The sequence below is a fragment of the Fistularia commersonii genome, chromosome 17 (assembly GCF_037954325.1).
Source record: "Fistularia commersonii isolate RoL2024-O1a breed Wild chromosome 17, RoL_Fcom_v1.0, whole genome shotgun sequence".
NCBI classification, from domain to species: Eukaryota; Metazoa; Chordata; class Actinopteri; order Syngnathiformes; family Fistulariidae; genus Fistularia; species Fistularia commersonii.
Genome location: NC_141300.1, coordinates 477,126 through 499,598, shown reverse-complemented (window position 1 = coordinate 499,598; position 22,473 = coordinate 477,126).

The window sequence follows — 22,473 nt, the reverse complement described above, 5'->3', positions numbered from 1 at the left end:
GACCGAGTTAAAGTGTTTCTGATTTGGAGTGGATATAACTAATGAATTTCATCAAGCTGGTTCCCGCTGTTGAAATATGTGGTTTCGGTCAAGATTCGGCACAAAATATGTCAAATTCAGAATAATCCAGTGACAATTTCAAAAGATATAGCCATTCGATCAAAAAGTGCTTATCTCACCGAGTTGAAGTGTTTTTGTTTAGGAGTGGAAATAACTAATGAATTTCATCAAGCTTGTTTCTGCTGTTGAAATATGTTTTTTTTGGATTTGATTCTGCACAATATATGTCAAATTCAGTATAATCCCATTACAGGTTCAAAAGATATAGCCATTCTTTCAAAAAGTACTTATCTCACCGAATTGAAGCGTTTTTAATTAGGAGTGGAAATAACTAATGAATTTCATCAAGCTGGTTTCTGCTGTTGAAATATGTTGTTATAACATGATTCTGCACAATATATGTCAAATTCAGTGTAATCCCTTCATAGGTTCAAAAGATATTGCCAGTCGTTCCAAAAGAACTTATCTCACCGAGTTGAAGCGTTTTTGATTAGGAGTGGAAATAACTAATGAATTTCATCAAGCTGGTTTCTGCTGTTGAAATATGTTGTTTAGGACATGACTCTGCACAATAGATGTCAAATTCAGTGTAATCCCTTCACAAGTTCAAAAGATAAAGCCATTTGTTCAAAAAGTGCTTATCTCACCGAGTTGAAGCGTTTTTGATTAGGAGTGGAAATAACTTTTGAATTTCATCAAGCTGGTTTCTGCTGTTGAAATATGTTGTTTAGGACAAGATTCTGCACAACATATGTCAAATTCAGTGAAATCCCAACACAGGTTCAAAAAATATAGCCATTCGTTCAAAATTTTTTTATCCCACCAAGTTGAAGAGTTTTTGATTAGTATTGGAAATAACTAATGAATTTCATCAAGCTGGTTTCTGCTGTTGAAATTTGTTGTTTAGGACATGATTCTAGACAATATATGTCAAATTCAGTGTAATCCCTTCACAAGTTCAAAAGATATAGCCATTTCGTTCAAAAAGTACTTATCTCACCGAGTTGAAGCTTTTTGATTAGGAGTGGAAATAACTTTTGAATTTCATCAAGCTGGTTTCTGCTTTTGAAACATGTTGTTTAGGACATGATTCTGCACAACATATGTCAAATTCAGTGTAATCCTTTCACAAGTTCAAAAGATATAGCCATTCGTTCAAAAAGTACTTATCTCACCGGGTCCAAGCGTTTTTGATTCGGAGTGGAAATAACTTTTGAATTTTATCAAGCTGGTTTCTGCTGTTGAAATATGTTGTTTAGGACATGATTCTGGACAATATATTTCATTTTCAGAGATATCCCATCAAAAGTCCAAAAGATATAGCCATTCGTTCAAAAAGTGCTTAACTCACCGAGTTGAGACGTTTCTGATTAGGAGTGGAAATAACTAATGAATGTCATCAAGCTGGTTTCTGCTGTTGAAATATGTTGTTTAGGACATGATTCTGCACAATATATGTCAAATTCGTCGGAGCCCATTACAGGTTGAAAGGATATAGCCAATTCGTTCAAAACGTGCTTATGAGACCGAGTTGAAGCGTTTTTGATTAGGAGTGCAAATAGCTAATGAATTTCATCAAAATGGTTTCTGCTGTTGAAATATGTTGTTTATGACATGATTTTGCACAATATATGTCAAATTCAATGTAATCCCTTCACAAGTTCAAGAGATATAGCCATTAATTCAAAAGGTACTTATCTCACCGAGTTGAAGCGTTTTTGATTAGGAGTGGAAATAACTTTTGAATTTCATCAAGATGGTTTCTGCTGTTGAAATATGTTTTTTAGGATATGATTCTGCACAATATATGTCAAATTTATTGTAATCACTTCACAGGTTCAAAAGATATAGCCATTCGTTCAAAAACTGCTTATCTTATCGGGTTGAAGCGTTTTTGATTAGGAGTGGAAATAACTGATGAATTTCGTCAAGCTGGTTACTGCTGCTGAAATATGTTGTTTAGGACATGATTCTGCACAACACATGTCAAATTCAGTGTAATCCAGCGACAAGATCAAAAGATATAGCCATTCGTGCAAAAAGTGCATATCTCACCGAGTTGAAGCAATTTTATATTAGGAGTGGCAATAACTAATGAATTTCATCAAGTAGATTTCTACTGTTGAAATATGTTGTTTAGGACATGATTCTGCACAACACATGTCAAATTCAGTGTAATCCAGCGACAAGATCAAAAGATATAGCCATTCGTGCAAAAAGTGCATATCTCACCGAGTTGAAGCAATTTTATATTAGGAGTGGCAATAACTAATGAATTTCATCAAGTAGATTTCTACTGTTGAAATATGTTGTTTAGGACATGATTCTGCACAATATATTTCAAATTCAGTGTAATCCCATCGCAAGTTCAAAAGATATAGCCATTCATTCATAAAGTGCTTATCTCACCAGGTTGAAGCGTTTTTGATTAGGAGTGGAAATAACTAATGAATTTCATCAAGCTGGTTTCTGCTGTTGAAATATGTTGTTTAGGATATGATTCTGCACAATATAGGTCAAAGTCAGTGTGATCCCTTCTCATGTTCAAAAGATATAGCCATTCGTTCAAAAAGTAGTTATCTTACCGATTTGAAGCGTTTTTGATTAGGAGTGGAAATAACTAATGAATTTCATCAAGCTGGTTTCTGCTGTTGAAATATGTTGTTTAGGATATGATTCTGCACAATATATGTCAAAGTCAGTGTGATCCCATTACAGGTTCATAGGATATAGCCATTCGTTCAAAAAGGACTTATCTCACCGAGTTGAAGCGTTTTTGATTAGGAGTGGAAATAACTAATGAATTTCATCAAACTGGTTTCTGCTGTTGAAATATGTTTTTTAGGATATGATTCTGCACAATATATGTCAAATTTACTGTAATCATATCACAGGTTCAAAAAATAAAGCCATTCGTTCAAAAACTGCTTATCTTATTGGGTTGAAGCGTTTTTGATTAGGAGTGGAAATTACTAATGGATTTAATCCAGCTGGTTTCTGCTGTTGAAATATGTTGTTTAGGACAAGATTCTGCACATCACATGTCAAATTCAGTGTAATCCAGGGACAAGATCAAAAGATATAGCCATTCGTGCAAAAAGTGCTTATCTCACCGAGTTGAAGCAATTTTGATTAGGTGTGGAAATAACTAATGAATTTCATCAAGCTGGTTTCTGCTGTTGAAATATGTTTTTTAGGATATGATTCTGCACAATATATGTCAAAGTCAGTGTGATCCCATTACAGGTTCAAAGGATATAGCCATTCCTTCAAAAAGTGCTTATCTCACTGAGTTGAAGCGTTTTTGATTCGGAGTGGAAAAAACTAATGAATTTCATCAAGCCTGTTTCTGCTGTTGAAATATGTTGTTTAGGACATGATTCTGCACAATATATGTCCCATTCAGTGTAATCCCTTCACAAGTTCAAAAGATATAGCCATTCCTTCAAAAAGTGCTTATCTCACTGAGTTGAAGCGTTTTTGATTCGGAGTGGAAAAAACTAATGAATTTCATCAAGCTGGTTTCTGACTTTTGAATATGTTGTTTAGAACATAATTCTGCACAATATATGTCCCATTCAGTGAAATCCAATCAAAAGTTCAAAAGATATAGCTATTCGATCAAAAAGTGCTTATCTCACCGAGTTGAAGCGTTTTTGATTCGAGTTGGAAATAACTTTTGAATTATATTTAGCTGGTTTCTCCTGTTGAAATATGTTGTTTAGGACATGATTCTGCACAATATAAGTCAAATTCAGTGTAATCCAGCCACAAGTTTGAAAGATATAGCCATAGGATCCAAAAATGCTTATCTCACCGAGTTAAAGCGTTTTTGATTAGGAGTGGAAATAACTAATGAATTTCATCAAGCTGGTTTCTGCTGTTGAAATATGTTGTTTAGGATATGATTCTGCACAATATATGTCAAAGTCAGTGTGATCCCATTACAGGTTCATAGGATATAGCCATTCGTTCAAAAAGGACTTATCTCACCGAGTTGAAGCGTTCTTGATTAGGAGTGGAAATAACTAATGAATTTCATCAAGCTGGTTTCTGCTGTTGAAATATGTTTTTTAGGATATGATTCTGCACAATATATGTCAAATTTACTGTAATCATATCACAGGTTCAAAAAATAAAGCCATTCGTTCAAAAACTGCTTATCTTATTGGGTTGAAGCGTTTTTGATTAGGAGTGGAAATTACTAATGGATTTAATCCAGCTGGTTTCTGCTGTTGAAATATGTTGTTTAGGACAAGATTCTGCACAACACATGTCAAATTCAGTGTAATCCAGGGACAAGATCAAAAGATATAGCCATTCGTGCAAAAAGTGCTTATCTCACCGAGTTGAAGCAATTTTGATTAGGTGTGGAAATAACTAATGAATTTCATCAAGCTGGTTTCTGCTGTTGAAATATGTTTTTTAGGATATGATTCTGCACAATATATGTCAAATTTACTGTAATCATATCACAGGTTCAAAAAATAAAGCCATTCGTTCAAAAACTGCTTATCTTATTGGGTTGAAGCGTTTTTGATTAGGAGTGGAAATTACTAATGGATTTAATCCAGCTGGTTTCTGCTGTTGAAATATGTTGTTTAGGACAAGATTCTGCACAACACATGTCAAATTCAGTGTAATCCAGGGACAAGATCAAAAGATATAGCCATTCGTGCAAAAAGTGCTTATCTCACCGAGTTGAAGCAATTTTGATTAGGTGTGGAAATAACTAATGAATTTCATCAAGCTGGTTTCTGCTGTTGAAATATGTTTTTTAGGATATGATTCTGCACAATATATGTCAAAGTCAGTGTGATCCCATTACAGGTTCAAAGGATATAGCCATTCGTTCAAAAAGGACTTATCTCTCCGAGTTGAAGCGTTTTTGATTAGGAGTGGAAATTACTAATGAATTTCATCAAGCTGGTTTCTGCTGTTGAAATATGTTGTTTAGGACATGATTCTGCACAATATATGTCCCATTCAGTGTAATCCCTTCACAAGTTCAAAAGATATAGCCATTCCTTCAAAAAGTGCTTATCTCACTGAGTTGAAGCGTTTTTGATTCGGAGTGGAAAAAACTAATGAATTTCATCAAGCTGGTTTCTGACTTTTAAATATGTTGTTTAGGACATAATTCTGCACAATATATGTCCCATTCAGTGAAATCCAATCAAAAGCTCAAAAGATATAGCTATTCGATCAAAAAGTGCTTATCTCACCGAGTTGAAGCGTTTTTGATTCGAGTTGGAAATAACTTTTGATTTACATTTAGCTGGTTTCTCCTGTTGAAATATGTTTTTTAGGACATGATTCTGCACAATATAAGTCAAATTCAGTGTAATCCAGCCACAAGTTTGAAAGATATAGCCATAGGATCCAAAAATGCTTATCTCACCGAGTTAAAGCGTTTTTGATTAGGAGTGGAAATAACTAATGAATTTCATCAAGCTGGTTTCTGCTGTTGAAATATGTTGTTTAGGATATGATTCTGCACAATATATGTCAAAGTCAGTGTGATCCCATTACAGGTTCATAGGATATAGCCATTCGTTCAAAAAGGACTTATCTCACCGAGTTGAAGCGTTTTTGATTAGGAGTGGAAATAACTAATGAATTTCATCAAACTGGTTTCTGCTGTTGAAATATGTTTTTTAGGATATGATTCTGCACAATATATGTCAAATTTACTGTAATCATATCACAGGTTCAAAAAATAAAGCCATTCGTTCAAAAACTGCTTATCTTATTGGGTTGAAGCGTTTTTGATTAGGAGTGGAAATTACTAATGGATTTAATCCAGCTGGTTTCTGCTGTTGAAATATGTTGTTTAGGACAAGATTCTGCACAACACATGTCAAATTCAGTGTAATCCAGGGACAAGATCAAAAGATATAGCCATTCGTGCAAAAAGTGCTTATCTCACCAAGTTGAAGCAATTTTGATTAGGTGTGGAAATAACTAATGAATTTCATCAAGCTGGTTTCTGCTGTTGAAATATGTTGTTTAGGACATGATTCTGGACAATATATGTCAAATTCAGTGTGATCCCATCACAGGTTCATAGGATATAGCTATTCGTTCAAAAAGGACTTATCTCACCGAGTTGAAGCGTTTTTGATTAGGAGTGGAAATAACTAATGAATTTCATCAAGCTGGTTTCTGCTGTTGAAATATGTTGTTAGGTCAAGATTTTGCACAATATATGTCATATTCAGAGATATCCCATCAAAAGTCCAAAAGATATAGCCATTCGTTCAAAAAGTGCTAAACTCACCGAGTTGAGACGTTTCTGATTAGTAGTGGAAATAACTAATGAATTTCATCAAGCTTGTTTCTGCTGTTGAAATATGTTGTTTAGGACATGATTCTGCACAATATATTTCAAATTCTTGTGAGCCCATTACAGGTTGAAAGGATATAGCAATTCATTCAAAACGTGCTTATGAGACCGAGTTGAAGCGTTTGTGATTAGGAGTGCAAATAGCTAATGAATTTCATCAAGCTGGTTCCTGCTGTTGAAATATGTTGTTTAGGACAAGATTCTGCACAAAATATGTCAAATTCAGTATAATCCAGCGACAAGTTCAAAAGATATTGCCATTCGATCAAAAAGTGCTTATCTCACCGAGTTGAAGCATTTTTGATTCGGAGTAGAAATAACTAATGAATTTCATCAAGCTGGTTTCTGCTGTTGAAATATGTTGTTTAGGACATGATTCTGCAGAAAATATTTAAAATTCAGTGTAATCCAGCGACAATATCAAAAGATATAGCCATTCGTGCAAATAATGCCTATCTCACCGAGTTGAAGCGTTTTTGTTTAGGAGTGGAAATAATTATTGAATTTCATCAAGCTGGTTTCTGCTGTTGAAATATGTTTTTTTGAATATGATTTTGCACAATATATGTCAAATTCTGTGTGATCCCATTACAGGTTCAAAAGATATAGCCATTCTTTCAAAAAGTACTTATCTCACCGAGTTGAAGCGTTTTTGATTAGGAGTGGAAATAACTTTTGAATTTCATCACGCTGGTTTTTGCTGTTGAAATATGTTGTTTAGGACATGATTCTGCACAATATATGTCAAATTCAGTGTAATCCCTTCATAGGTTAAAAAGATATCGCCATTCGTTCAAAAAGTACTTATCTCACCGAGTTGAAGCGTTTTTGATTCGAGTTGGAAATAACTTTTGAATTACATTTAGCTGGTTTCTCCTGTTGAAATATGTTGTTTAGGACATGATTCTGCACAATATAAGTCAAATTCAGTGTAATCCAGCCACAAGTTTGAAAGATATAGCCATAGGATCCAAAAATGCTTATCTCACCGAGTTAAAGCCTTTTTGATTAGGAGTGGAAATAACTAATGAATTTCATCAAGCTGGTTTCTGCTGTTGAAATATGTTGTTTAGGATATGATTCTGCACAATATATGTCAAAGTCAGTGTGATCCCATTACAGGTTCATAGGATATAGCCATTCGTTCAAAAAGGACTTATCTCACCGAGTTGAAGCGTTTTTGATTAGGAGTGGAAATAACTAATGAATTTCATCAAACTGGTTTCTGCTGTTGAAATATGTTTTTTAGGATATGATTCTGCACAATATATGTCAAATTTACTGTAATCATATCACAGGTTAAAAAAATAAAGCCATTCGTTCAAAAACTGCTTATCTTATTGGGTTGAAGAGTTTTTGATTAGGAGTGGAAATTACTAATGGATTTAATCCAGCTGGTTTCTGCTGTTGAAATATGTTGTTTAGGACAAGATTCTGCACAACACATGTCAAATTCAGTGTAATCCAGGGACAAGATCAAAAGATATAGCCATTCGTGCAAAAAGTGCTTATCTCACCGAGTTGAAGCAATTTTGATTAGGTGTGGAAATAACTAATGAATTTCATCAAACTGGTTTCTTCTGTTGAAATATGTTTTTTAGGATATGATTCTGCACAATATATGTCAAAGTCAGTGTGATCCCATTACAGGTTCAAAGGATGTAGCCATTCGTTCAAAAAGGACTTATCTCACCGAGTTGAAGCGTTTTTGATTAGGAGTGGAAATAACTAATGAATTTCATTAAGCTGGTTTCTGCTGTTGAAATATGTTGTTAGGTCAAGATTTTGCACAATATATGTCATATTCAGAGATATCCCATCAAAAGTCCAAAAGATATAGCCATTCGTTCAAAAAGTGCTAAACTCACCGAGTTGAGACGTTTCTGATTAGTAGTGGAAATAACTAATGAATTTCATCAAGCTTGTTTCTGCTGTTGAAATATGTTGTTTAGGACATGATTCTGCACAATATATTTCAAATTCTTGTGAGCCCATTACAGGTTGAAAGGATATAGCAATTCGTTCAAAACGTGCTTATGAGACCGAGTTGAAGCGTTTGTGATTAGGAATGCAAATAGCTAATGAATTTCATCAAGCTGGTTCCTGCTGTTGAAATATGTTGTTTAGGACAAGATTCTGCACAAAATATGTCAAATTCAGTATAATCCAGCGACAAGTTCAAAAGATATTGCCATTCGATCAAAAAGTGCTTATCTCACCGAGTTGAAGCATTTTTGATTCGGAGTAGAAATAACTAATGAATTTCATCAAGCTGGTTTCTGCTGTTGAAATATGTTGTTTAGGACATGATTCTGCAGAAAATATTTAAAATTCAGTGTAATCCAGCGACAATATCAAAAGATATAGCCATTCGTGCAAATAATGCCTATCTCACCGAGTTGAAGCGTTTTTGTTTAGGAGTGGAAATAATTATTGAATTTCATCAAGCTGGTTTCTGCTGTTGAAATATGTTTTTTTGAATATGATTTTGCACAATATATGTCAAATTCTGTGTGATCCCATTACAGGTTCAAAGGATATAGCCATTCTTTCAAAAAGTACTTATCTCACCGAGTTGAAGCGTTTTTGATTAGGAGTGGAAATAACTTTTGAATTTCATCACGCTGGTTTTTGCTGTTGAAATATGTTGTTTAGGACATGATTCTGCACAATATATGTCAAATTCAGTGTAATCCCTTCATAGGTTAAAAAGATATCGCCATTCGTTCAAAAAGTACTTATCTCACCGAGTTGAAGCGTTTTTGATTAGGAGTGGAAATAACTTTTGAATTTCATCAACCTGGTTTCTGCTGTTGAAATATGTTGTTTAGGACATGATTCTACACAATATATGTCAAATTCAGTGAAATCCCATTACAGGTTCAAAGGATATAGCCATTCGTCCAAAAAGTACTTATGTCACCAAGTAAAAGAGTTTTTGATTAGTATTGGAAATAACCAATGAATTTCGTCAAGGTGGTTTCTGCTGTTGAAATATGTTGTTAGGTCAAGATTCTGCACAATATATGTCATATTCAGAGATATCCCATCAAAAGTCCAAAAGATATAGCCATTCGTTCAAAAAGTGCTTAACTCACCGAGTTGAGACGTTTCTGATTAGGAGTGGAAATAACTAATGAATTTCATCACGCTGGTTTCTGCTGTTGTAATATGTTGTTTAGGACATGATTCTGCACAATATATGTCAAATTCAGTGTAATCCCTTCACAGGTTCAAAAGATATAGCCATTCGTTCAAAAAGTGCTTATCTCACCGAGTTCAAGCGTTTTTGATTCGGAGTGGAAAGAACCAGTGAATTTCATCAATCTGGTTTCTGCTGTTCAAATATGTTGTTTAGAACATGATTTTGCACAATATATGTCAAATTCAGTGTAATCCCTTCATAGGTTCAAAAGATATCGCCATTTGTTCCAAAAGAACTTATCTCACCGAGATGAAGCGTTTTTGATTCGGAGTGGAAATAACCAATGAATTTCATCAAGCTGGTTTCTGCTGTTGAAATATGTTTATAGGATATTATTCTGCACAATATATGTCAAATTTAGTGTAATCACAACACAGGTTCAAAAGATATAGCCATTCGTTCAAAAACTGCTTATCTTATCGGATTGAAGCGTTTTTGATTAGGAGTGGAAATAACTGATGGATTTCATCAAGCTGGTTACTGCTGTTGAAATATGTTGTTTAGGACATGATTTTGCAAAACACATGTCAAATTCAGAGGTATACAGCTACAAGTTCAAAAGATATAGCCATTCGATCAAAAACTGCTTATCTCACCGAGTTGAAACGTTTTTGATTAGGAGTGGAAAAAACTTTTGAATTTCATCACGCTGGTTTCTGCTGTTGAAATATGTTGTTTAGGACATGATTCAGCACAATATGTCAAATTCAGTATAATCCCTTCATAGGTTCAAAATATATCGCCATTCGTTCAAAAAGTACTTATCTCACCGAGTTGAAGCGTTTTTGGATTCCGAGTGGAAATAATGAATGAATTTCATCAAGCTGGTTTCTGCTGTTGAAATATGTTTTTTAGGATATGATTCTGCACAATATATGTCAAATTCAATGTAATCACATCACAGGTTTAAAAGATATAGCCATTCGTTCAAAAACTGCTTATTTTATCGGGTTGAAGCGTTTTTGATTAGGAGTGGAAATAACTAATTGATTTAATCAAGCTGGTTTCTGCTGTTGAAATATGTTGTTTAGGACATGATTCTGCACAACACATGTCAAATTCAGTGTAATCCAGCAACAAGATCAAAAGATATAGCCATTCGTGCAAAAAGTGCTTATCTCACCGAGTTGAAGCAATTTTGATTAGGAGTGGCAATAACTAATGAATTTCATCAAGTAGATTTCTACTGTTGAAATATGTTGTTTAGGACATGATTCTGCACAATATATGTCAAATTCAGTGTAATCCCTTCACAAGTTCAAAAGATATAGCCATTCGTTCAAAAAGTGCTTATCTCACCAAGTTGAAGCGTTTTTGATTCGGAGTGGAAATAACCAGTGAATTTCATCAATCTGGTTTCTGCTGTTGAAATATGTTGTTTAGAACATGATTTTGCACAATATATGTCAAATTCAGTGTAATCCCTTCATAGGTTCAAAAGATATCGCCATTTGTTCCAAAAGAACTTATCTCACCGAGATGAAGCGTTTTTGATTCGGAGTGGAAATAACCAATGAATTTCATCAAGCTGGTTTCTGCTGTTGAAATATGTTTATAGGATATTATTCTGCACAATATATGTCAAATTTAGTGTAATCACAACACAGGTTCAAAAGATATAGCCATTCGTTCAAAAACTGCTTATCTTATCGGATTGAAGCGTTTTTGATTAGGAGTGGAAATAACTGATGGATTTCATCAAGCTGGTTACTGCTGTTGAAATATGTTTTTTAGCACATGATTCTGCAAAACACATGTCAAATTCAGAGGTATACAGCTACAAGTTCAAAAGATATAGCCATTCGATCAAAAAGTGCTTATCTCACCGAGTTGAAACGTTTTTGATTAGGAGTGGAAAAAACTTTTGAATTTCATCACGCTGGTTTCTGCTGTTGAAATATGTTGTTTAGGACATGATTCAGCACAATATTTCAAATTCAGTATAATCCCTTCATAGGTTCAAAATATATCGCCATTCGTTCAAAAAGTACTTATCTCACCGAGTTGAAGCGTTTTTGGATTCGGAGTGGAAATAATCAATGAATTTCGTCAAGCTGGTTTCTGCTGTTGAAATATGTTGTTTAGGACATGATTCTGCAAAATATATGTCAAATTCTTGTGAGCCCATTACAGGTTCAAAGGATATAGACATTCTTTCAAAATGTGCTCATGAGACCGAGTTAAAGTGTTTCTGATTAGGAGTGGATATAACTAATGAATTTCATCAAGCTGGTTCCCGCTGTTGAAATATGTTGTTTAGGACAAGATTCTGCACAAAATATGTCAAATTCAGTACAATCCAGCGACAAGTTCAAAAGACATAGCCATTCGATCAAAAAGTGCTTATCTCACAGAGTTGAAGCGTTTTTGATTCGGAGTGGAAATAACTAATGAATTTCATCAAGCTGGTTTCTGCTGTTGAAATATGTTGTTTAGGACAAGATTTTGCACAAAATATGTCAAATTCAGTGAAATCCCATCACAGGTTCAAGAGATATAGCCATTCGTTCAAAAATTGCTTATCTCACCAAGTTGAAGAGTTTTTTATTAGGAGCGGAAATAACTATTGAATTTCATGAACCTGGTTTCTGCTGTTGAAATATGTTGTTCAGGACATGATTCTGCACAATATATGTAAAATTCTTGTGAGCCCATTACAGATTCAAAGGATATAGCCATTCGTTCAAAACATGCTTATGAGAGCGAGTTGAAGCGTTTTTGATTAGGAGTGGATATAACTAATGAAATTCATCAAGCTGGTTCCTGCTGTTTAAATATGTTGTTTAGGAAAAGATTCTGCACAAAATATGTCAAATTCAGTATAATCCAGCGACTAGTTCAAAAGATATTGCCATTCGATCAAAAAGTGCGTATCTCACCGAGTTGAGCGTTTTTGATTCGGAGTAGAAATAACTAATGAATTCCATCAAGCTGGTTTCTGCTGTCTAAATATGTTGTTTAGGACATGATTCTGCAGAAAATAATTCAAATTCAGTGTAATCCAGCAACAAGATCAAAAGATATAGCCATTCTTGCAAATAATGCTTATCTCACCGAGTTGAAGCGTTTTTGTTTAGGAGTGGAAATAACTAATGAATTTATTCAAGCTGGTTTCTGCTGTTGAAATATGTTTTTTGGGATATGATTCTGCACAATATATGTCAAATTCAGTGTGATCCCATTAAAGGTTCAAAGGATATAGCCATTCTTTCAAAAAGGACTTATCTCACCGAGTTGAAGCGTTTTTGATTAGGAGTGGAAATAACTTTTGATTTCAACAAGCTGGTTTCTGGTGTTGAAATATGTTGTTTAGGACATGATTCTGCACAATATATGTCAAATTCAGTGTAATCCCTTCACAGGTTCAAAAGATATAGCCATTCGTTCAAAAACTACTTATCTCACCGAGTTGAAGTGTTTTTGATTCGGAGTGGAAATAATCAATGAATTTCGTCAAGCTGGTTTCTGCTGTTGAAATATGTTGTTTAGGACATGATTCTGCAAAATATATGTCAAATTCTTGTGAGCCCATTACAGGTTCAAAGGATATAGACATTCTTTCAAAATGTGCTCATGAGACCGAGTTAAAGTGTTTCTGATTAGGAGTGGATATAACTAATGAATTTCATCAAGCTGGTTCCCGCTGTTGAAATATGTTGTTTAGGACAAGATTCTGCACAAAATATGTCAAATTCAGTACAATCCAGCGACAAGTTCAAAAGACATAGCCATTCGATCAAAAAGTGCTTATCTCACAGAGTTGAAGCGTTTTTGATTCGGAGTGGAAATAACTAATGAATTTCATCAAGCTGGTTTCTGCTGTTGAAATATGTTGTTTAGGACATGATTCTGCACAATATATGTCAAATTCAGTGTAATCCCTTCACAGGTTCAAAAGATATAGCCATTCGTTCAAAAAGTACTTATCTCACCGAGTTGAAGCGTTTTTGATTCGAGTTGGAAATAACTTTTGAATTACATTTAGCTGGTTTCTCCTGTTGAAATATGTTGTTTAGGACATGATTCTGCACAATATAAGTCAAATTCAGTGTAATCCAGCCACAAGTTTGAAAGATATAGCCATAGGATCCAAAAATGCTTATCTCACCGAGTTAAAGCCTTTTTGATTAGGAGTGGAAATAACTAATGAATTTCATCAAGCTGGTTTCTGCTGTTGAAATATGTTGTTTAGGATATGATTCTGCACAATATATGTCAAAGTCAGTGTGATCCCATTACAGGTTCATAGGATATAGCCATTCGTTCAAAAAGGACTTATCTCACCGAGTTGAAGCGTTTTTGATTAGGAGTGGAAATAACTAATGAATTTCATCAAACTGGTTTCTGCTGTTGAAATATGTTTTTTAGGATATGATTCTGCACAATATATGTCAAATTTACTGTAATCATATCACAGGTTAAAAAAATAAAGCCATTCGTTCAAAAACTGCTTATCTTATTGGGTTGAAGCGTTTTTGATTAGGAGTGGAAATTACTAATGGATTTAATCCAGCTGGTTTCTGCTGTTGAAATATGTTGTTTAGGACAAGATTCTGCACAACACATGTCAAATTCAGTGTAATCCAGGGACAAGATCAAAAGATATAGCCATTCGTGCAAAAAGTGCTTATCTCACCGAGTTGAAGCAATTTTGATTAGGTGTGGAAATAACTAATGAATTTCATCAAACTGGTTTCTTCTGTTGAAATATGTTTTTTAGGATATGATTCTGCACAATATATGTCAAAGTCAGTGTGATCCCATTACAGGTTCAAAGGATGTAGCCATTCGTTCAAAAAGGACTTATCTCACCGAGTTGAAGCGTTTTTGATTAGGAGTGGAAATTACTAATGAATTTCATCAAGCTGGTTTCTGCTGTTGAAATATGTTGTTTAGGACATGATTCTGCACAATATATGTCCCCTCCAGTGTAATCCCTTCACAAGTTCAAAAGATATAGCCATTCCTTCAAAAAGTACTTTCTCACCGAGTTGAAGCATTTTTTATTAGGAGTGGAAATAACTAATGAATTTCATTAAGCTGGTTTCTGCTGTTGAAATATGTTGTTAGGTCAAGATTTTGCACAATATATGTCATATTCAGAGATATCCCATCAAAAGTCCAAAAGATATAGCCATTCGTTCAAAAAGTGCTAAACTCACCGAGTTGAGACGTTTCTGATTAGTAGTGGAAATAACTAATGAATTTCATCAAGCTTGTTTCTGCTGTTGAAATATGTTGTTTAGGACATGATTCTGCACAATATATTTCAAATTCTTGTGAGCCCATTACAGGTTGAAAGGATATAGCAATTCGTTCAAAACGTGCTTATGAGACCGAGTTGAAGCGTTTGTGATTAGGAATGCAAATAGCTAATGAATTTCATCAAGCTGGTTCCTGCTGTTGAAATATGTTGTTTAGGACAAGATTCTGCACAAAATATGTCAAATTCAGTATAATCCAGCGACAAGTTCAAAAGATATTGCCATTCGATCAAAAAGTGCTTATCTCACCGAGTTGAAGCATTTTTGATTCGGAGTAGAAATAACTAATGAATTTCATCAAGCTGGTTTCTGCTGTTGAAATATGTTGTTTAGGACATGATTCTGCAGAAAATATTTAAAATTCAGTGTAATCCAGCGACAATATCAAAAGATATAGCCATTCGTGCAAATAATGCCTATCTCACCGAGTTGAAGCGTTTTTGTTTAGGAGTGGAAATAATTATTGAATTTCATCAAGCTGGTTTCTGCTGTTGAAATATGTTGTTTAGGATAATATTCTGCACAATATATGTCAAATTCTGTGTGATCCCATTACAGGTTCAAAGGATATAGCCATTCTTTCAAAAAGTACTTATCTCACCGAGTTGAAGCGTTTTTGATTAGGAGTGGAAATAACTTTTGAATTTCATCACGCTGGTTTTTGCTGTTGAAATATGTTGTTTAGGACATGATTCTGCACAATATATGTCAAATTCAGTGTAATCCCTTCATAGGTTAAAAAGATATCGCCATTCGTTCAAAAAGTACTTATCTCACCGAGTTGAAGCGTTTTTGATTAGGAGTGGAAATAACTTTTGAATTTCATCAACCTGGTTTCTGCTGTTGAAATATGTTGTTTAGGACATGATTCTACACAATATATGTCAAATTCAGTGAAATCCCATTACAGGTTCAAAGGATATAGCCATTCGTCCAAAAAGTACTTATGTCACCAAGTAAAAGAGTTTTTGATTAGTATTGGAAATAACCAATGAATTTCGTCAAGGTGGTTTCTGCTGTTGAAATATGTTGTTAGGTCAAGATTCTGCACAATATATGTCATATTCAGAGATATCCCATCAAAAGTCCAAAAGATATAGCCATTCGTTCAAAAAGTGCTTAACTCACCGAGTTGAGACGTTTCTGATTAGGAGTGGAAATAACTAATGAATTTCATCACGCTGGTTTCTGCTGTTGTAATATGTTGTTTAGGACATGATTCTGCACAATATATGTCAAATTCAGTGTAATCCCTTCACAGGTTCAAAAGATATAGCCATTCGTTCAAAAAGTGCTTATCTCACCGAGTTCAAGCGTTTTTGATTCGGAGTGGAAAGAACCAGTGAATTTCATCAATCTGGTTTCTGCTGTTCAAATATGTTGTTTAGAACATGATTTTGCACAATATATGTCAAATTCAGTGTAATCCCTTCATAGGTTCAAAAGATATCGCCATTTGTTCCAAAAGAACTTATCTCACCGAGATGAAGCGTTTTTGATTCGGAGTGGAAATAACCAATGAATTTCATCAAGCTGGTTTCTGCTGTTGAAATATGTTTATAGGATATTATTCTGCACAATATATGTCAAATTTAGTGTAATCACAACACAGGTTCAAAAGATATAGCCATTCGTTCAAAAACTGCTTATCTTATCGGATTGAAGCGTTTTTGATTAGGAGTGGAAATAACTGATGGATTTCATCAAGCTGGTTACTGCTGTTGAAATATGTTGTTTAGGACATGATTTTGCAAAACACATGTCAAATTCAGAGGTATACAGCTACAAGTTCAAAAGATATAGCCATTCGATCAAAAACTGCTTATCTCACCGAGTTGAAACGTTTTTGATTAGGAGTGGAAAAAACTTTTGAATTTCATCACGCTGGTTTCTGCTGTTGAAATATGTTGTTTAGGACATGATTCAGCACAATATGTCAAATTCAGTATAATCCCTTCATAGGTTCAAAATATATCGCCATTCGTTCAAAAAGTACTTATCTCACCGAGTTGAAGCGTTTTTGGATTCCGAGTGGAAATAATGAATGAATTTCATCAAGCTGGTTTCTGCTGTTGAAATATGTTTTTTAGGATATGATTCTGCACAATATATGTCAAATTCAATGTAATCACATCACAGGTTTAAAAGATATAGCCATTCGTTCAAAAACTGCTTATTTTATCGGGTTGAAGCGTTTTTGATTAGGAGTGGAAATAACTAATTGATTTAATCAAGCTGGTTTCTGCTGTTGAAATATGTTGTTTAGGACATGATTCTGCACAACACATGTCAAATTCAGTGTAATCCAGCAACAAGATCAAAAGATATAGCCATTCGTGCAAAAAGTGCTTATCTCACCGAGTTGAAGCAATTTTGATTAGGAGTGGCAATAACTAATGAATTTCATCAAGTAGATTTCTACTGTTGAAATATGTTGTTTAGGACATGATTCTGCACAATATATGTCAAATTCAGTGTAATCCCTTCACAAGTTCAAAAGATATAGCCATTCGTTCAAAAAGTGCTTATCTCACCAAGTTGAAGCGTTTTTGATTCGGAGTGGAAATAACCAGTGAATTTCATCAATCTGGTTTCTGCTGTTGAAATATGTTGTTTAGAACATGATTTTGCACAATATATGTCAAATTCAGTGTAATCCCTTCATAGGTTCAAAAGATATCGCCATTTGTTCCAAAAGAACTTATCTCACCGAGATGAAGCGTTTTTGATTCGGAGTGGAAATAACCAATGAATTTCATCAAGCTGGTTTCTGCTGTTGAAATATGTTTATAGGATATTATTCTGCACAATATATGTCAAATTTAGTGTAATCACAACACAGGTTCAAAAGATATAGCCATTCGTTCAAAAACTGCTTATCTTATCGGATTGAAGCGTTTTTGATTAGGAGTGGAAATAACTGATGGATTTCATCAAGCTGGTTACTGCTGTTGAAATATGTTTTTTAGCACATGATTCTGCAAAACACATGTCAAATTCAGAGGTATACAGCTACAAGTTCAAAAGATATAGCCATTCGATCAAAAAGTGCTTATCTCACCGAGTTGAAACGTTTTTGATTAGGAGTGGAAAAAACTTTTGAATTTCATCACGCTGGTTTCTGCTGTTGAAATATGTTGTTTAGGACATGATTCAGCACAATATTTCAAATTCAGTATAATCCCTTCATAGGTTCAAAATATATCGCCATTCGTTCAAAAAGTACTTATCTCACCGAGTTGAAGCGTTTTTGGATTCGGAGTGGAAATAATCAATGAATTTCGTCAAGCTGGTTTCTGCTGTTGAAATATGTTGTTTAGGACATGATTCTGCAAAATATATGTCAAATTCTTGTGAGCCCATTACAGGTTCAAAGGATATAGACATTCTTTCAAAATGTGCTCATGAGACCGAGTTAAAGTGTTTCTGATTAGGAGTGGATATAACTAATGAATTTCATCAAGCTGGTTCCCGCTGTTGAAATATGTTGTTTAGGACAAGATTCTGCACAAAATATGTCAAATTCAGTACAATCCAGCGACAAGTTCAAAAGACATAGCCATTCGATCAAAAAGTGCTTATCTCACAGAGTTGAAGCGTTTTTGATTCGGAGTGGAAATAACTAATGAATTTCATCAAGCTGGTTTCTGCTGTTGAAATATGTTGTTTAGGACAAGATTTTGCACAAAATATGTCAAATTCAGTGAAATCCCATCACAGGTTCAAGAGATATAGCCATTCGTTCAAAAATTGCTTATCTCACCAAGTTGAAGAGTTTTTTATTAGGAGCGGAAATAACTATTGAATTTCATGAACCTGGTTTCTGCTGTTGAAATATGTTGTTCAGGACATGATTCTGCACAATATATGTAAAATTCTTGTGAGCCCATTACAGATTCAAAGGATATAGCCATTCGTTCAAAACATGCTTATGAGAGCGAGTTGAAGCGTTTTTGATTAGGAGTGGATATAACTAATGAAATTCATCAAGCTGGTTCCTGCTGTTTAAATATGTTGTTTAGGAAAAGATTCTGCACAAAATATGTCAAATTCAGTATAATCCAGCGACTAGTTCAAAAGATATTGCCATTCGATCAAAAAGTGCGTATCTCACCGAGTTGAGCGTTTTTGATTCGGAGTAGAAATAACTAATGAATTCCATCAAGCTGGTTTCTGCTGTCTAAATATGTTGTTTAGGACATGATTCTGCAGAAAATAATTCAAATTCAGTGTAATCCAGCAACAAGATCAAAAGATATAGCCATTCTTGCAAATAATGCTTATCTCACCGAGTTGAAGCGTTTTTGTTTAGGAGTGGAAATAACTAATGAATTTATTCAAGCTGGTTTCTGCTGTTGAAATATGTTTTTTGGGATATGATTCTGCACAATATATGTCAAATTCAGTGTGATCCCATTAAAGGTTCAAAGGATATAGCCATTCTTTCAAAAAGGACTTATCTCACCGAGTTGAAGCGTTTTTGATTAGGAGTGGAAATAACTTTTGATTTCAACAAGCTGGTTTCTGGTGTTGAAATATGTTGTTTAGGACATGATTCTGCACAATATATGTCAAATTCAGTGTAATCCCTTCACAGGTTCAAAAGATATAGCCATTCGTTCAAAAACTACTTATCTCACCGAGTTGAAGTGTTTTTGATTCGGAGTGGAAATAATCAATGAATTTCGTCAAGCTGGTTTCTGCTGTTGAAATATGTTGTTTAGGACATGATTCTGCAAAATATATGTCAAATTCTTGTGAGCCCATTACAGGTTCAAAGGATATAGACATTCTTTCAAAATGTGCTCATGAGACCGAGTTAAAGTGTTTCTGATTAGGAGTGGATATAACTAATGAATTTCATCAAGCTGGTTCCCGCTGTTGAAATATGTTGTTTAGGACAAGATTCTGCACAAAATATGTCAAATTCAGTACAATCCAGCGACAAGTTCAAAAGACATAGCCATTCGATCAAAAAGTGCTTATCTCACAGAGTTGAAGCGTTTTTGATTCGGAGTGGAAATAACTAATGAATTTCATCAAGCTGGTTTCTGCTGTTGAAATATGGTGTTTAGGACAAGATTTTGCACAAAATATGTCAAATTCAGTGAAATCCCATCACAGGTTCAAGAGATATAGCCATTCGTTCAAAAATTGCTTATCTCACCAAGTTGAAGAGTTTTTTATTAGGAGCGGAAATAACTATTGAATTTCATGAACCTGGTTTCTGCTGTATAAATATGTTGTTCAGGACATGATTCTGCACAATATATGTAAAATTCTTGTGAGCCCATTACAGATTCAAAGGATATAGCCATTCGTTCAAAACATGCTTATGAGAGCGAGTTGAAGCGTTTTTGATTAGGAGTGGATATAACTAATGAATTTCATCAAGCTGGTTCCTGCTGTTTAAATATGTTGTTTAGGAAAAGATTCTGCACAAAATATGTCAAATTCAGTATAATCCAGCGACTAGTTCAAAAGATATTGCCATTCGATCAAAAAGTGCGTATCTCACCGAGTTGAGCGTTTTTGATTCGGAGTAGAAATAACTAATGAATTCCATCAAGCTGGTTTCTGCTGTCTAAATATGTTGTTTAGGACATGATTCTGCAGAAAATAATTCAAATTCAGTGTAATCCAGCAACAAGATCAAAAGATATAGCCATTCTTGCAAATAATGCTTATCTCACCGAGTTGAAGCGTTTTTGTTTAGGAGTGGAAATAACTAATGAATTTATTCAAGCTGGTTTCTGCTGTTGAAATATGTTTTTTGGGATATGATTCTGCACAATATATGTCAAATTCAGTGTGATCCCATTAAAGGTTCAAAGGATATAGCCATTCTTTCAAAAAGGACTTATCTCACCGAGTTGAAGCGTTGTTGATTAGGAGTGGAAATAACTTTTGATTTCAACAAGCTGGTTTCTGGTGTTGAAATATGTTGTTTAGGACATGATTCTGCACAATATATGTCAAATTCAGTGTAATCCCTTCACAGGTTCAAAAGATATAGCCATTCGTTCAAAAACTACTTATCTCACCGAGTTGAAGTGTTTTTGATTCGGAGTGGAAATAACAGGTGAATTTCATCAAGCTGGTTTCTGCTGTTGAAATATGTTGTTTAGGAAGTGATTCTGCACAATATATATCAAATTTAGTGTAATCCAGACACAAGTTCAAAAGATATAGCCATTCGATCAAAAAGTTCTTATGTCATCGAGTTGAAGCGTTTATGATTCGCAGTGGAAATAACTAATGAAAGAATCAAGATACTTTCTGCTGTCTAAATATGTTGTTCAGGACATGATTCTGTACAATATATGTCAACTTCAGTGTAATCCCTTCATAGGTTCAAAAGATATAGCCATTCGTTCAAAAAGTGCTTAACTAACCGAGTTCAAGCGTTTTTGATTCGGAGTGGAAATAACCAGTGAATTTCATCAAGCTGGTTTCTGCTGTTGAAATATATTGTTTAGGATATGATTCTGCACAATATATGTCAAAGTCAGTGTGATCCCATTACAGGTTCAAAGGATATAGCCATTCATTAAAAAAGGACTTATCTTACCGAGTTGAAGCGTTTTTGATTCGGAGTGGAAATAACCAGTGAATTTCATCAATCTGGTTTCTGCTGTTGAAATATGTTGTTTAGAACATGATTTTGCACAATATATGTCAAATTCAGTGTAATCCCTTCATAGGTTCAAAAGATATCGCCATTTGTTCCAAAAGAACTTATCTCACCGAGATGAAGCGTTTTTGATTCGGAGTGGAAATAACCAATGAATTTCATCAAGCTGGTTTCTGCTGTTGAAATATGTTTATAGGATATTATTCTGCACAATATATGTCAAATTTAGTGTAATCACAACACAGGTTCAAAAGATATAGCCATTCGTTCAAAAACTGCTTATCTTATCGGATTGAAGCGTTTTTGATTAGGAGTGGAAATAACTGATGGATTTCATCAAGCTGGTTACTGCTGTTGAAATATGTTTTTTAGGACATGATTCTGCAAAACACATGTCAAATTCAGAGGTATACAGCTACAAGTTCAAAAGATATAGCCATTCGATCAAAAAGTGCTTATCTCACCGAGTTGAAACGTTTTTGATTAGGAGTGGAAAAAACTTTTGAATTTCATCACGCTGGTTTCTGCTGTTGAAATATGTTGTTTAGGACATGATTCAGCACAATATGTCAAATTCAGTATAATCCCTTCATAGGTTCAAAATATATCGCCATTCGTTCAAAAAGTACTTATCTCACCGAGTTGAAGCGTTTTTGGATTCGGAGTGGAAATAATCAATGAATTTCGTCAAGCTGGTTTCTGCTGTTGAAATATGTTGTTTAGGACATGATTCTGCAAAATATATGTCAAATTCTTGTGAGCCCATTACAGGTTCAAAGGATATAGACATTCTTTCAAAATGTGCTCATGAGACCGAGTTAAAGTGTTTCTGATTAGGAGTGGATATAACTAATGAATTTCATCAAGCTGGTTCCCGCTGTTGAAATATGTTGTTTAGGACAAGATTCTGCACAAAATATGTCAAATTCAGTACAATCCAGCGACAAGTTCAAAAGACATAGCC